This window comes from Saccopteryx bilineata, chromosome 7 (assembly GCF_036850765.1).
Source record: "Saccopteryx bilineata isolate mSacBil1 chromosome 7, mSacBil1_pri_phased_curated, whole genome shotgun sequence".
Classification (NCBI taxonomy): Eukaryota; Metazoa; Chordata; class Mammalia; order Chiroptera; family Emballonuridae; genus Saccopteryx; species Saccopteryx bilineata.
Genome location: NC_089496.1, coordinates 58,776,576 through 58,794,348, shown reverse-complemented (window position 1 = coordinate 58,794,348; position 17,773 = coordinate 58,776,576). Strand labels below are relative to the sequence as shown.

At 50.2% G+C, this 17,773-nt stretch overlaps 1 protein-coding gene and 1 non-coding gene across 2 annotated transcripts in view; both read right to left on the bottom strand.

Moving 5' to 3' along the window:
- ENTREP2 (endosomal transmembrane epsin interactor 2) overlaps nt 1–17,773 on the bottom strand; it is a 103,012-nt gene that overhangs the window by 42,824 nt on the left and 42,415 nt on the right. The window lies entirely within an intron of this gene.
- Nucleotides 7,741–7,816, bottom strand: TRNAT-GGU (transfer RNA threonine (anticodon GGU)). The gene has a single exon. It is a non-coding gene; the product is annotated as a tRNA-Thr (tRNA).

Genomic DNA, 17,773 nt, shown 5'->3' with positions numbered 1-17,773 from the left:
CAGTCACGCCCAACCTCCCCTGCAAACTGCTCTTGTGAGCAAACAGATGCCGTCCTCACCGCTCATGGGACAACTGGGCGAGCTGGCTGGCTGCCCGGGGTTCAACCCCCCAGATCAGATCCATTTACAGGGGGCATGTGAGACTGAGAATGAGGGTTTCGTGTCCACTTGACAGGGGGGCAGGAATAACCATATAGCAGGATTTCCGGAAGGTCCAAAGGGGCTCTCCAATCCAGACGGAACTGGGGAGCTGCGTGGGTCCCTCCAGAGAGTCACTAGAAAGCGTCGGTGACCCGTGGGTGCCGGGCTCACATGCTCCTTTCTGCACACTCTGTGAGCCAACTTCCCTAGCGCACTTCAAATGGGAGAGCCTCGCTCCCTGCCGACAGCTGACACAATCGATCAGAGGGTTCCTTTCTGATGTCTTCACACATCCTCTGAACTGGGCACTGGTAATGTCCACACAGGTGCGCTGACCTGGGTCGGCAATAGCAAGGTTGCTCAGATGCCAAGAGCGCAGGCTGAGTGGCCAGTGTGGGAGAGCCGCCTTCCTGCCCCAGATCCGTGAGCCCCACGAACAACTCACAGCCAAGACCCTACCAACACCAAGGCTCTGAGGTCCACAGCTCACAGCCAAGACCCTACCAACACCAAGGCTCTGAGGTCCACAACTCACACCCAAGACCCTACCAACACCAAGGCTCTGAGGTCCACAGCTCACAGCCAAGACCCTACCAACACTAAGGCTCTGAGGTCCACAGCTCACAGCCAAGACCTACCAACACCAAGGCTCTGAGGTCCACAGCTCACAGCCAAGACCCTACCAACACCAAGGCTCTGAGGTCCACAGCTCACAGCCAAGACCTACCAACACCAAGGCTCTGAGGTCCACAGCTCACAGCCAAGACCTACCAACACCAAGGCTCTGAGGTCCACAGCTCACAGCCAAGACCCTACAAATACCAAGGCTCTGAGGTCCACAACTCACAGCAAAGACCCTACCAACACCAAGGCTCTGAGGTCCACAGCTCACAGCCAAGACCTACAAATACCAAGGCTCTGAGGTCCACAACTCACAGCCAAGACCCTACCAACACCAAGGCTCTGAGGTCCACAGCTCACAGCCAAGACCCTACCAACACCAAGGCTCTGAGGTCCACAGCTCACAGCCAAGACCCTACAAATACCAAGGCTCTGAGGTCCACAACTTACACCCAAGACCCTACCAACACCAAGGCTCTGAGGTCCACAGCTCACAGCCAAGACCCTACCAACACCAAGGCTCTGAGGTCCACAGCTCACAGCCAAGACCCTACCAACACCAAGGCTCTGAGGTCCACAGCTCACAGCAAAGACCCTAACAACACTAAGGCTCTGAGGTCCACAGCTCACACCCAAGACCCTACCAACACCAAGGCTCTGAGGTCCACAACTCACAGCCAAGACCCTACCAACACCAAGGCTCTGAGGTCCACAGCTCACACCCAAGACCCTACCAACACCACGGCTCTGAGGTCCACAGCTCACAGCCAAGACCCTACCAACACCAAGGCTCTGAGGTCCACAGCTCACAGCCAAGACCCTACCAACACCAAGGCTCTGAGGTCCACAACTCACACCCAAGACCTACCAACACCAAGGCTCTGAGGTCCACAGCTCACAGCCAAGACCCTACAAACACCAAGGCTCTGAGGTCCACAACTCACAGCCAAGACCCTACAAACACCAAGGCTCTGAGGTCCACAACTCACAGCCAAGACCCTACAAATACCAAGGCTCTGAGGTCCACAGCTCACACCCAAGACCCTACCAACACCAAGGCTCTGAGGTCCACAGCTCACACCCAAGACCCTACCAACACCAAGGCTCTGAGGTCCACAACTCACAGCCAAGACCCTACCAACACCAAGGCTCTGAGGTCCACAGCTCACACCCAAGACCCTACCAACACCAAGGCTCTGAGGTCCACAGCTCACAGCAAAGACCCTACCAACACCAAGGCTCTGAGGTCCACAACTCACAGCCAAGACCCTACAAACACCAAGGCTCTGAGGTCCACAGCTCACAGCCAAGACCCTACCAACACCAAGACTCTGAGGTCCACAGCTCACAGCCAAGACCCTACCAACACCAAGGCTCTGAGGTCCACAGCTCACAGCCAAGACCCTACCAACACCAAGGCTCTGAGGTCCACAGCTCACAGCCAAGACCCTACCAACACCAAGGCTCTGAGGTCCACAGCTCACAGCCAAGACCCTACCAACACCAAGGCTCTGAGGTCCACAGCTCACAGCAAAGACCCTACCAACACCAAGGCTCTGAGGTCCACAACTCACAGCCAAGACCCTACAAACACCAAGGCTCTGAGGTCCACAACTCACAGCCAAGACCCTACCAACACCAAGGCTCTGAGGTCCACAGCTCACAGCCAAGACCCTACCAACACCAAGACTCTGAGGTCCACAGCTCACAGCAAAGACCCTACCAACACCAAGACTCTGAGGTCCACAGCTCACAGCAAAGACCCTACAAACACCAAGGCTCTGAGGTCCACAACTTACACCCAAGACCCTACCAACACCAAGACTCTGAGGTCCACAGCTCACAGCAAAGACCCTACCCACACCAAAGCTCTGAGGTCCACAACTCACAGCCAAGACCCTACCAACACCAAGACTCTGAGGTCCACAGCTCACAGCCAAGACCCTACCAACACCAAGGCTCTGAGGTCCACAACTCACACCCAAGACCTACCAACACCAAGGCTCTGAGGTCCACAGCTCACAGCCAAGACCCTACCAACACCAAGGCTCTGAGGTCCACAGCTCACACCCAAGACCCTACCAACACCAAGGCTCTGAGGTCCACAACTCACAGCCAAGACCCTACAAACACCAAGGCTCTGAGGTCCACAGCTCACAGCCAAGACCCTACAAATACCAAGGCTCTGAGGTCCACAACTCACAGCCAAGACCCTACAAATACCAAGGTTCTGAGGTCCACAACTCACAGCCAAGACCCTACAAACACCAAGGCTCTGAGGTCCACAGCTCACAGCCAAGACCCTACAAATACCAAGGTTCTGAGGTCCACAACTCACAGCCAAGACCCTACAAACACCAAGGCTCTGAGGTCCACAACTCACAGCCAAGACCCTACAAACACCAAGGCTCTGAGGTCCACAGCTCACAGCCAAGACCCTACCAACACCAAGGCTCTGAGGTCCACAGCTCACAGCAAAGACCCTACCCACACCAAGGCTCTGAGGTCCACAGCTCACAGCAAAGACCCTACCCACACCAAGGCTCTGAGGTCCACAACTCACAGCCAAGACCCTACCAACACCAAGGCTCTGAGGTCCACAGCTCACAGCCAAGACCCTACAAATACCAAGGCTCTGAGGTCCACAGCTCACAGCCAAGACCCTACCAACACCAAGACTCTGAGGTCCACAGCTCACAGCAAAGACCCTACCCACACCAAGACTCTGAGGTCCACAGCTCACAGCAAAGACCCTACCCACACCAAGGCTCTGAGGTCCACAACTCACAGCCAAGACCCTACCAACACCAAGACTCTGAGGTCCACAGCTCACAGCCAAGACCCTACCAACATCAAGGCTCTGAGGTCCCCTGCCTCCGGCTGCCAGCCCAGACTCCTCTGGAGAAAGGGGACTGAGAGACCGAGAATCAGTCTGCCTGGTCGTGACACCTGGGCCTTTCCTTTACCTGGGCAGCTGGGGTCTTCACACTGGGCAACGTCTCAGTCAGATTAGAGATCGGAACACCTAGAACCAGAACAGAACGTTCTGGAATGGCTTCTCCAACACCGTCATCGCTGTTCTTTTGTTATAATTAAATGAGTATAAAAACCTACCTACACTGCATTTCTGAACAAATCTTGTAGAAAAAGAAATACATATCATTGGTATCTGGTTACCAAAGCATAATTAAAATGTCAATAATTCAGGTCCACGATGAGGTAGTGGGTACTGCTCACTGGGGAAAAGCCACTGATGATTTTTTTCCTTCTTTTCCAAGTGAGAGGAGGGAAGACAGAGAGACAGACTCCTGCATGTGCCCCATGGGGATATACCTAGCAACTTCCATCTGGGGCCATGCTCACAATCAAGCCATTTTTAGCATCTGAAGTGGAGGCTCCATGGAGCTGTCCTCAGTACCTGGGGCCAATGCACTCGAACCAATGGAGCCATGGCTGCAAGAGGAGGAGGAGGAGGAGGAGGAGGAGGAGGAGGAGGAGGAGGAGGAGAGCGAGAGAGAGAGAGAGAGAGAGAGAGAAAGGAGGAGGAGGTAGACAAGCAGATGGGTGCTTCTCCTGTGTGCCCTGACTGGGAATCAAACCCGGGACATCCACATGCTGGTCTGACACTCTACCACTGAGCCAAGGGCCAATTTTTTGCAAATGTACCTAATGAAAGGAAACAGAAAATGCCAAGTCAGATGGTATAAAAATTCAGGGTGGCCCTGGCTGGGTAGTTCAGCTGGTTAGAGCATCATCCCAAGACACCAAGGTTGCGGGTTCAATCCCCGGTTAGAGCACACAGAAGAGTCAACCAGTGAATGCACAACTAAGTGGAACAACAAACTGATCCCTCTCACACTCTCTCTCTCTCAAATCAATCAATAAAAAAAGAATTAAAAGTGGTGAAAAATTCACAGAGAACAAAATGAGGAGCGATGACTCCATGGAAATTCTGGTGCCGTAACACCGAATGCAAAATGCAAACTCCGTGGTAACCGCGAAATCACAGGCACTCAATTATTTACACTGGTTATTTACAGGTAGCTCCTAATGGAAGGCAATGCTGAGTGTTTTCAAGGAGGCAGAACACGGAATAAATCCTCATTTGGCTGAAGAGCTTTGAGATGTTTTTTGCTGGTGGGAAGAAGGGAGGGAGGGTTCCCTTCCAGCCTGCTGTGCTGCGATAAACACATAGAAGTGGTTGGAACCCGGGCTGCTAAGAGCCACACCACACATGACATAGCCCCATGTACCCACTGGGCTTAGAGAAACCGAGGAAGCATGCTGCATTTTTCTAAAAACGTGAGACTCGGATCTGACGCGTTGGATCTTTCCAAAGCACATTCTAATTAGTGCACAGGGGGCAGGGAGGGTTCCTTGCTAGGAACTGGGAGAAGGTCCAAAAATACCCAATGAGACCCCACCCCACCCCCCATTGGGGAATGGGGACATGAAGAGTGACATTAAAAAAAAAAAGGCTGTCGATGTAATTCTGAGAAACTAGGAAGAGCTGGGAAACTGGTTACAGTCTGTCTTCAGGTCAGGACTAGAAGGAATATCAAAAAGACGGTGAACCCTGCTGGTGGCACAGTGGACAGAGTGTTGTCCCAGAGTGCTGAGGTCACCGGTTCAAGTCCCAGTTGGGGCTCGTATGAGAAGCAACCCCAATGAGCACACAACTAAATGGAACAACGAGTTGATGCCTCTCATCTCTCTCCCTTCCTGTCTGTCTGTCCCTGTCTGTCCATCTGTCCCTCTCTTTCTCATTCTCTCTCTCCATCCCTGTCGGACCAATTTAAATAACATCCTTTCTATGACAAATTGAATATTGATCTTGATGGGTTATCTCTGGGCTCTTTATACTGTTCCACTGATCTATTCCTATATCCACACCATCCCGTTTCAATCATTATGGATTTATACTAAGCCTCAGTACCTGGTAGAGTGAATGACCGCTCACCAGGTCTACTTCAAAACTGGCTGATCTTGCCTCTTCTGCATGAACTTTAGGAGCAGCTTGTTGAGTTCCGCAATGGGAAATTCCTCTGAGATTTTGATCAGAGTTGCATTTAGTTTACAGGTTAATTTAAAAGGACTGCCATTTTTCTCACACCCAACTTCCCTGCCTGAACTAGGCTCTTCCTCCGTTTAATCAAGACTTTTACGTCCCTTGGTAAAGGTCTCCCGTATCTTTTATTACATTTCACCTTAGCTTTTAATTAAATGTTTAAATTACAATTTTAAATTGGGCTGTGCCATTCCACACAAAGGCTCCTTGTGTTTGTAACTGGTCATCTCTTATCTTCTTATGGGCTCTAATAGTGTGTGGATTCTCCCGAATTTTCTTTCTTTTTTTTTTTTTTTCATTTTTCTGAAGCTGGAAACGGGGAGAGACAGTCAGACAGACTCCCGCATGCGCCCGACCGGGATCCACCCGGCACGCCCACCAGGGGCGACGCTCTGCCCACCAGGGGGCGATGCTCTGCCCATCCTGGGCGTCGCCATGTTGCGACCAGAGCCACTCTAGCGCCTCAGGCAGAGGCCACAGAGCCATCCCCAGCGCCCGGGCCATCTTTGCTCCAATGGAGCCTTGGCTGCGGGAGGGGAAGAGAGAGACAGAGAGGAAGGAGAGGGGGAGGGGTGGAGAAGCAAATGGGCGCTTCTCCTGTGTGCCCTGGCCGGGAATCGAACCCGGGTCCTCCGCACGCTAGGCCGATGCTCTACCGCTGAGCCAACCGGCCAGGGCCCCGAATTTTCTATGTAGAGGAACAGTTTGTGAAGAAGGATAGAATTATGTTTTTTCCCTTTCCTATTCCCTTCTTTTTTTAAAAAAAATACTTATTGAGAGGAGGGGAAGCACAGACAGACTCACGCATGCACCCAACCACCAGGCAAGCCCACTAGGGGGCGATGCTCTGCCCATCTGGGGCCATAGCTCTGCTGCTTGACAACCGAGCTATTTTAGTGCCTGAGGTGAGGCCATGGAGCCATCCTCAGCACCTCGCACAATTTTGCTCCAATGGAGTCTTGACTGCGGGAGGGGAAGAGAGAGATAGAAAGGAGAGGGGAAGGGTGGAGAAGCAGATGAGCGCTTCTCCTGTGTGCCCCGACTGGGAATCAAACCTGGGACTTCCACATGCTGGGCCAACACTCTACCACCGAGTCAACCAGCCAGGGCCCCTTCCTGATTCTTACACTTGTGATTTACTCTTCTCTTGGCTACTTGTATTGGCTAGAGTCACCAGGACAAAACTGAAGAGCAGTGTTAACAGCAGGCATTCCTGCCTGCTCCCAAATTTAATTTCAAACACTTAAAAACATTAACGCAACCTCACGCTGCAGACTTTCTGTGGGTGTGCTTGTGCCTGCTCAGAGGAACCCCTTCTTAACTAGTTTTCCCGGGTGGTGTTGAGAATAGAGCCTCGCTGTGGTAACAGCTGCCAGAGCTGATCAAGGACTGTGACTACGTACATGACTTTCTTCTCTTTTTGGTGCTTATACATTTGCATTTAAAAATATATATTTTTAAATTTTATTTATTTATTTATTTTTTATAGAGACAGTGAGTCAGAGAGAGGGATAGACAGGGACAGACAGACAGGAACGGAGAGAGATGAGAAGCATCAATCATTAGTTTTTTGTTGTGCGTTGCAACACCTTAGTTGTTTTTTTGTTTGTTTATTTGTTTGTTTTTGTATTTTTCTGAAGCTGGAAACGGGGAGGCAGACAGACTCCCGCATGCGCCCGACCGGGATCCACCTGGCACGCCCACCAGGGGGCGATGCTCTGCCCATCCGGGGCGTCGCTCTGTTGCGACCAGAGCCATTCTAGCACCTGGGTCAGAAGCCAAGGAGCCATCCCCAGCGCCCAGGCCATCTTTGCTCCTATGGAGCCTTGGCTGCGGGAGGGGAAGAGAGAGACAGAGAGGAAGGAAGGAGAGGGGGAGGGGTGGAGAAGCAGATGGGCGCTTCTCCTGTGTGCCCTGGCCGGGAATCGAACCCGGGACTTCCGCACACCAGGCCGATGCTCTACCACTGAGCCAACCGGCCAGGGCAACACCTTAGTTGTTCATTGATTGCTTTCTCATATGTGCCTTGACTGCGGGCCTTCAGCAGACCGAGTGACCCCTTGCTGGAGCCAGTGACCTTGGGTCCAAGCTGGTGAGCTTTTGCTCAAACTAGATGAGCCTGTGCTCAAGCTGGCAACCTTGGGGTCTCAAACCTGGGTCCTCAGCATCCCAGTCCGACGCTCTATCCACTGCACCACCGCCTGGTCAGGCTAAAAATATATTTTTAAAATGTTTTATTAACTTTTTTTAGACATAGAGGAAGGGAGAGGGAAAGGAAGAAGGTGGGGGGGGGAGAGAGAGAAACATTGATTTGTTGTTCCACTTACCTGTGCATTCCATGCTTGATTCTTTGTTTTGAATTTTATTTACTGATTTTACAGAGAGACGGGAGAGGGAGCAAGAAGCAACAACTCATAGTGGCTTCACTTTAGTTGTTCATTAGTTGCTTATTGTATGTGCCTCGACCGGGCAAGCCCAGGGTTTTGAACCGGCGACCTCCCGGTTCCAGGACGATGCTTTACCCACTGCACCACCATAGATCTGGCTCTTTGGTGGATTCTTGTAGGTGCCCTGACCAGGGGGAATCGAACCCGCAACCTTGGTGTCTTGGGATGACGCTCCAACCAACTGAGCTGCCCGGTTAGGGCCTAAAAACAGCCTATTACTGAGGGGCGGTGTGAGGGACGCAGACCTCCTCCTCCTTCCCGCGGCCCCTCTCAGCTGCCTGCCCGCTGTGCCCTGTAACTCATTCATCATCTGACAGCTCCACTCACTCGCTCGCTCGCTCACTCATCGTGCTGCCATTTCCGAGCCTGTCCTTCCACACGCCTCCCCCGCGCCCCAGCTGCCGCCCGCTCCAGCGTGCCAGCTGCCCGTCAGCCTGAGCCAGGCAAACTGGCACGATCCTCGGTCGCTGCCGTCATCTCATTTGCCAGGTCATTTTATTACTTTTTTTCCCTTGTGAACACACCTTCCAATCATTCCTAGATTATATTCCCCCCCCCTCAGTATTCTCTGGGGGGGTCCATCCCTTGGTTCGTCTGCTTATTATCACACGACAGGACCCGTCCCTTGTCACTTGACAGCTTTTCTGATTCCATTAGTCAAGAGGCACAAGCATTTGAATTCTATTGCTTGTTTCCATGACATTCAACCCATCCAGGTTTTGCTCCACACTAAGTGACTTAGAATGTGTATGACGGTGACATTTATAGTAGTGCATCTTCACGATGGCAGAGGTACACCTGGCCTACAGTGTCCATTTTCTCCAGTATTGGGATGCTGCTCCAAGCACCTGGAGCTACCTGGTCAGAGAAGAAACACCTTCTGTCATCCTGCGAGGTATGTTCAAGGCTGTCTGAGACCTTCCTCCGTGGGTGTGCTTGCTCCACGTGCCCTGTTCCCTTCAGAATGGTTGATTCCTGACTGGGGAATCGAACCCGCAACCTCTACGGATCGGGGCGACGCTCTAACCAACCAAGCTATCCTGCCGGGGCAGATCTCTTTATAAAAGGTACCTACGTGAATGCACAAAATTTAACCACAAAGGAAGTGAAAGGGTAAATCAAAACCTAGAAAGAGATTGTTTTCACATGTTGAACAAACAGCCTTCAGCAGACACGATATAAAGAACTTCTACAAATAACTAGGATAAAGATAAAACAATAAAAGTGGGTAAAGCACGAAGCTCACACAGTACAGACAGGAAACACAATGACCAATGAAGACTAAAAGTTGACCGACACCCTGGCCGGTTGGCTCAGCGGTAGAGCGTCAGCCTAGCGTGCGGAGGACCCAGGTTCGATTCCCGGCCAGGGCACACAGGAGAAGCGCCTATTTGCTTCTCCACCCCTCCGCCGCGCTTTCCTCTCTGTCTCTCTCGTCCCCTCCCGCAGCCAAGGCTCCATAGGAGCAAAGATGGCCCGGGCGCTGGGGATGGCTCTGTGGCCTCTGCCCCAGGCGCTAGAGTGGCTCTGGTCGCAACATGGCGACGCCCAGGATGGGCAGAGCATCACCTCCTGGTGGGCAGAGCTTCGCCCCTGGTGGGCGTGCCGGGTGGATCCCGGTCGGGCGCATGCGGGAGTCTGTCTGACTGTCTCTCCCTATTTCCAGCTTCAGAAAAAAGAAAAAAGAAAAAAGAAAAAAAAAAAAAAGTTGACCGACTTCATCAGGAAGGAGATACATGCACACTGAGGCCACGAGGTACTTTATGTTGCACCCACCAGATTGGCAGGCTTTTAAAGTCATGACCTATGAGCCTGACCAGGCGGTGGCAGCAGTGGATAGAACATTGGCCTGGGATGCTGAGGACCCAGGTTCGAAACCCTAAGGTCGCCAGCTTGAGCACAGGCTCATCTGGCTTGAGCACAGAATCACAGACATGACCCCATGGTCGCTGGCTTGAGCAAGGGGTCACTTGCTCTGCTGGAGCCCCTCCATCAAGGCACATATGAGAAAGCGATCAATGAACAACTAAGGTGGTGCCACAACTCTCAGTTGATGCTTCTCATCTCTCACTTTTCCTGTCTTTCCATCTGTCTGTCTGTCTGTCTGTCTCTCTCACACAAACACAAAAGTCATGATCTGTGAATTCCTAGGAAAACAACTGTGGAACACAGCTGGACATCTGCACCAGCACAGATGCCCCCCCATTACTAGGGAGACTGCACACTGGGTGCCTACACTAGAGGGACGCTGGCCCATAAACAGGAGAATGGTGTTAAAAGCATTCACAACGGCTCAGTTCATAATGGCAAAAAAAAAAGGATGACATAAATGTCCCACTTGTCCACAAAGGAGAACCCCCCCACACACTGTGATATTGTCACACGATAGAATATCTCACCAGCTACACAGCAGAAGTAGTGTCATACACACAGAGGAATTCACAGACACCAGGGTGAGTGATGAGAAGCAAGTCACAGGGGAACACAGAGTGTGATTCTACGTCTAGAAAGTTCAAAAGCGGCCCTGGTCGGTTGGCTCAGTAGAGCATCAGCCTGGCGTGTGGAAGTCCTGGGTTCGATTCCCAGTCAGGGCACACAGGAGAAGTGCCCATCTGCTTCTCCACCCTTCCCCTTCTCCTTTCTCTCTATCTCTTTCTTCTCCTCCCACAGCCAAGGCTCCGTTGGAGCAAAGTTGGCCCGGGCTCTGAGGATGGCTCCATGGCCTCTGCCTCAGGTGCTAGAATGGCTCTGGGTGCAACAGAGCAACGCCCCAGATGGGCAGAGCATCGCCCCCTGGTGGGCATGCCGGGTGGATCCCGGTTGGGTGCATGCGGGAGTCTGTCTTTCTGCCTCCCAGCTTCTAACTTCAGAAAAATACACATACAAAAAAGTTCAAAAGCAACTAAAAAGAATCTATCATTGAGGCCCTGGCTGGTTGGCTCAGTGGTAGAGCATCGGCCCCACGTGTGGATGTCTGGGGCTCAATTCCTGGTCAGGGCACACAGAAGAAGCACTCATCTGCTTCTCTACCCCTCCCTCACTTCTCTCTGTCTCTCTCTTCCCCTCCTGCAGCCACAGCTCAATTGGAGCGAGTTGGCCCAGGCACCGAGGACAGCTCCATGGCCTCCACCTCAGGTGCTAAGAAGAGCTCTGTTGCTGAGCAACAGAGGAAGAGCCCCAGATGGGCAGAGCATCGCCTCCTAGTGGGCTTGCCTGGTGGATCCTCATTGGGGCACATGCAGGAGTCTGTATCTGCCTCCCCTCCTCTCACTTAATAATAATTAAAAGAAGAACCCATCGTTGAGGGACAGGTACGAGTGTGGGAAGAGAATGATGAGCCTCCAAGCACTGGTCTGCAGAGAAGCAGCAGATGAGAAGAGGGTTGGTGTGGGTGACTTGGGCTTCCTGTGTTGACTTGTAGGGGATTCAGGTGTATGCTTCAAAGTGACACTTCATAACTTTACTCACGATTCCGGCATGCCACATGGTTATGTTTAATAAAGTTGTATTTTATGAACACGTATCTCATTATGTAAAACAGAATAGAGAAAAGGTATTTGAAATGTGAATAAAAAACTAGCTGCCCTTTAAATATCTTTGACAAACACACTGAATGCAGTATTTAAACAAAGCAATAAAAGTCGGAAGCACCAAAAACAGAGTAAATTTCATAGAAAAAGAATCACTGAAACAACCCACAAATAAAAATAGAGATTTCACAATCAATAGCTTATCCTAGTTTAAGAAAACTGATCCGTAGAAGAGACAGCAGATGTATTCTAGACACTAAAGTAAAAATGACAGGCCCTGTGACAGGCCTTCGGATCAGGCAATTTTTTTTTCTTTGAGAGAGGCAGGGGGGGAGAGAGACAGGAACATGGAGCTGCTCCTGTGTGTGCCCTGACCGGGGAATTGAACCGGCAACCTCTGTGCTGCAGGACGACACCCCAACCGACTGACTATCTAGCACGGGCTTAATTTTTATTGATTTTTTTTTTTTTTTTTTTTGTATTTTTCTGAAGCTGGAAACAGGGAGGCAGTCAGACAGACTCCCGCATGCACCCGACCGGGATCCACCCGGCACGCCCACCAGGGGGCGATGCTCTGCCCATCCGGGGCGTCGCTCTGTCACGACCAGAGCCACTCCAGCGCCTGGGGTAGAGGCCAAGGAGCCATCCCCAGTGCCCGGGCCAACTTTGCTCCAATGGAGCCTTGGCTGCGGGAGGGGAAGAGAGAGACAGAGAGGAAGGAGAGGGGGAGGGGTGGAGAAGCAGATGGGTGCTTCTCCTGTGTGCCCTGGCCAGGAATCGAACCCGGGTCCCCTGCACGCCAGGCTGAGGCTCTACCGCTGAGCCAACTGGCCAGGGCCAATTTTTTTTTTTTTTTAAGAGAGACAGAGAGAGGGAGGGAGAGAGAAGGGAGGGGGAAAGGAAGCATTTGTTGTTCCACTCAGTCATGCATTTTTTTTTGGTTGATTCCTGTTTGTGCCCTGACCGGGGACCGAACCAGCAACCTTGATGTTGCTGGATGACGCTCATGACCGACTGAGCTATCCGGCCAGGGCCGGGCAAATTTTAACACAAATTTAACAGAGGGACGATGAGAGTGTAGTCCTCTCATCTTAGAGCCAAATTCAAGACTGTAAAACATTAAATGGGGACGAGATCACTTTGTATCAATTAAATGGCGCAATCCAGAGATGATGGACACTCATCCACTTAAGAACCGAAAACCCAAATAGAGCAAAAAAAAGGTGATGCAAACGAGAGCTTGACAGAACTCTAGCTGTAGTGGGAGCTATGACAATGAGGATGGGTCACCGTGCAAAGAGCTGTTGGTAGAAAAGGACTGAGTGGGGCGGGGCTGCAGGGGCCGCTGAAGGGGCAGGACCCCCGCTGTGTCTTCTCAGCTACCTCCTTGCACCTCCCAGGCGTCCCACATAACACACATCGATCACTTACACAGAACATTGAGACCTATGGTTGCTGACAGGACCTAACTCATCCAAGAATGACGGACCATTTCCTTCCTCCTCCTGAAATCTATCTGCAAATGATCAGTGCAGACTTCTAATAGTCATTATCAGGTGGTAGCATCTCCGTAAGTCCTATCTTAAATCAATTTAATTTTTCTATCCATGGTTGAATCCAAGTGAATACAGCAAAAACAATCCAAGTTTGATACTTTGTGTCCTCCTTCCATCCCTAATCAGAATTTTTGTATTTTAATAACATAAAATTAAAAAACCGAAACCTACAACCATTTGATTTAAGACACATAAAACTGGGGTAAAATATACGTATGTTCTATTCTAATATTCTCATTACTTACTGGATGGCGTAAAAGGACTCAGAAATCAAAGACAAAACCCGTGAGTATAATATGCTTCAGTCAAAGACGTTGGGCATTTGAAAGGAAATCTGATCACTAATAGCCTATAATTTATAATTTTTTCTCTGAAGCTGGAAAAGAACAGACAGTGTCTTGGAATAGCTTATTAAATCCCCTTTCAATTAGTAGAGTTCAGCACTTTTGTCTTATGATTTGTATGCCGGGTGATACTTTTAAAATTAACGGGGCTGCAGACAGACATAGCACATCCTTCTCAGCCATAATAATTTCTTGAACACTCTATCGTTGTAACAGTAATTGCCTTTTTTCAGAAAGAATACGCAATTTCAATCTACAGGCACTCCATTTATTACTTTTCTGATATTAGGGCTACCTCTGTGTGTTAGATCATTTTTCTCCCCTTCTTAACGACTTTTTTTTTTCTTTTTCTTCTAAAACGTGGAGGCTATCAGGCAAAGGAAGTCTATTAGGAAGAGGAGGCGGTATATTTCCAAGGTGAACGTCAGACAATTCTTTTCAGGAGACCATCCAATCCCTCTGAACCGTCTTTATAGTAAACACAAGGCTAAGAAATCTGCAAGACACTAACACAGTGGGTTCAACTGCCAACGTAGCAAAACATACATTAAGTATGTCACTGGTCATTGCACCTGTGACGCTCAGGGAAGAAGTCACCCCGGACCTGACCCTCCCTGGTCTGTTTCAGCCAACCAAGACTCCATGCTCCAATCCCCCAGACCAGGAGACAGAAGATCCTTTTGATCTGACAGTAGCTCCCTCTTGTCCAGATCACAAGCATCAGGTGATGAAGTCAGTGCTGCGGTCAAGGAGTTAGTTGCTCAAGTGTCACTGGGAAGGGAAGGACTTCTAAGAAGCTAATACATGGACAAGCAGGGTTTTCAGGGACAGCCACCATCTCCTGATGCTGGTGACAACTATGAAAGCTAGAGAGAAGATTCAACAACCAGATGGCGTCTCCATCATCACCAACCATCTTTTTCTCCCCAAAGTGTCTACAGCTGGAAGTACTCCTGCACCCTTAGACCTTGCACATCTCTTGCTTCTTGGATTTGATTTATGTTTTCTCTCGGGATACAAAGATTCTACTCTGTCACCCACCTGCCCCTCCAACTTCAAATCTCCAATATATAGTGTGCACCCCATTCTCTACCTGGTTTTTATTATTCTTCTCTAAGTTCATTGTCCCTTGCAAAACAAAAATACTTTTTATTGAATTTACTGGGGTGACACTGGTTAATAAAATCACATAGGTCTCAAGTGTGCTGCTCTACAACACATCGTCTACAACACGCGGAGTCACGGACATGCCAACAAGAGTCTAGTCCCCTCCACCACCACCTACTCCCTCTCCACCCTCGTCTACCTCCTCCACCCTCCTCTCCCCCCGGCAATCCCCACACTGTTGGCGGGCTTGTTCGGTTTCCTCTATAAAATTTCATTTTCTTATTTTTTTTTTTTGTTTTCTAATTTTGGAAACGGGGAAGCAGTCAGACAGACTTCCGCATGCGCCCAACTGGGATCCACCCAGCATGCCCACCAGGGGGCAATGCTCTGCCGCAATCAGAGCCATTCTAGCACCTGAGGCAGAGGCCACAGAACCATCCTCAGTGCCTGGGCCATCTTTGCTCCAGTGGAGCCTTGGCTGCGGGAGGGGAAGAGAGAGACAGAGAGAAAGGAGAGGGGGAGGGGGGAGAAGCAGATGGGCGCTTCTCCTGTGTGCCCTGGCCGGGAATCGAACCTGGGACTTCTGCACGCCAGGCCGACGCTCTACCACTGAGCCAACCGGCCAGGGCTATAAAATTTCATTTTCAATTAAACAGAAGCCTGATATGTCCACATGAAGGAACCTATACTTGGAAGCAAACAGGTTCAAGTGGCTAGGAATGGCGGTCATGTTTTAAGAAAAGGGGGTATCTTATCGATGACCATTTTTCATTTCACTTGGTCTTGAGTGATCGCCTTTCATCACGGTTTAATTTGCTCATGTCGGTCTTGGTTTTCCGGTGAGACCGCCTCTCTCTGATGAAACTTAAGACTGATAGGCAGGCTAGCTCTTACATACCAGATTGGTGGTGGCAGCAGTGGGGTTTTTAGAAACTCAGCTGCTTTCTCAGCAGAGTAAAATTCGGCCTTGTTTGCAGGACCTGTGTCTACCCCCACCCCTTTCCTGTCCTCTTCAGCACTTGACGAACAAAACCTTCTTCTTCAGGGTGCTCGAGTGAAATGCTTTCTTTTTTTATTTTTTATTTTATTTTTTTACAGAGAGAGAGAGAGTCAGAGAGAGGGACAGATAGGGACAGACAGACAGGAACGGAGAGAGATGAGAAGCATCAACCATCAGTTATTCGTTGTGACACCTTAGTTGTTCATTGATTGATTTCTCATATGTGCCTTGACCGTGGGCCTTCAGCAGAGCTAGTAACCCCTTGCTCGAGCCAGTGACCTTGGGCTCAAGCTGGTGAGCTTTGCTCAAACCAGATGCGCCTGTGCTCAAACTGGTGACCTCGGGGTCTTGAACCTGGGTCCTCCGCATCCCAGTTCGATGCTCTATCCACTGCGCCACCGCCTGGTCAGGCTGAAATGCTTCCTCTTGAAAAGATGATCTTGACTTTATGAATCCCCCAACACGGACCTATAACACATTTTCTGAATAAATAATGATGCCCCATACAGTGGATATGACATCTATTAACCTTCAGCTCACCTGTATCTCTCAAATAACATATTAAAGTTATATCTGAGCCCTACAGGCTTTCTACAATGTGTAGGAAAGGTTAAAGTGACTCATTCAATTATTCCCCCCCCCAAAATATGGCCAAACACAGGAAGCCTTCACGAGACCAGGACTGAATTTCGGATGGGTGCAGTGGGAAACGTTATTTGTGAGCTCAGAAATTCAGAGACACTTTTAAGAAGGAAGTTAATCTATGCAGGGTAGGAGGTTAAGCTTTCTTCCATTGGAAAGTGATGAGCATAGCAATGGAGAGATAGACAGACAGAGAAAGAAAAACAACCGTGCTCCAGGCTGAAGTCCATTTGTCACACAGGTCCCGCTGCTGGGCGTCTGCCCGTGTCATTAAATACCACAGGGGACAGAGATGGAGAGAGCAGAACTCACGCGGAATGGGGAGGCAATCAAAGCTGTTTCTCTCACCAGCTGTCAGTCGGTTTCCAAGAAAACCGACATTGTGCTAAGAATTGGGCCCAAACTGGGGACTAAACATCAGACACACGAATTCCTCCCACTCTGGGGACAGTGCCAAGGAAGGAAGCTGCCAAGGACCGGATGTGTTCTGACGGGCAGCGCCTGGCTCAGCACGGCTCCTAGTGAACACAAGTGGGCCGGCTGGGGGCTGGAACACTCCCTGCAGCAGCGGAAGAGCTACCTCGACATCTGCTGGAATGAACGCAAAACTGTGGAAGCCCCCTCATTTTTTCTGAGACAGGAACATAGAAAAAGAAAAGATCTTCCCTCTATCTGGATGCTTGTAATGAACAAGAAAAACAGGAAAAAAAATGAATCAGGCCTGACCAGGCAGTGGCACAGTGGTTAGAGCATTGGACTGGGATGCTGAGGACCCAGGTTCAAAAATCCGAGGTCCCCAGCTTGAGTGCAGGCTCATCTGGCTTGATCATGGGATCATAGACATGATCCTATGGTCTCTGGCTTGAGCCCAAAGGTCGCTGGCTTGAGCAGGGGGTCCCTTGAGTCTCCCTGGTCAAGGCACATATGAGAAAGCAGTCAATGAACAACTAAGGTGATGAAGAACTGATGCTTCTTATCTGTCTCCATTCCTGTCTGTCTGTTCCTATCTGTCCCTCTCTCTGTCTCTCTCTCGCTAAAAAAAAAAAAGAAAAAAAGAAAAAAAATTCATTGGACATAAAAGTAGTTCACGTAGTTGGGCACTGGGCTGGAGTCAGTCTGCGCTGCCAAGGAAGCTGAATTTCTGGCCCAGGGAGCTAAAGAAAGAGCGTTTTTTTCTCCCCTGTTAAATTTAAAGTCTCTAGTAAGGAAGGTGGTGCAATGATTAAGGGATGAAACAACAGGGCCGGTTGGCCTGGGTGGGAGTTTACCCTCCACACATATACACACACACAGACACACACACAGACACACACAGAC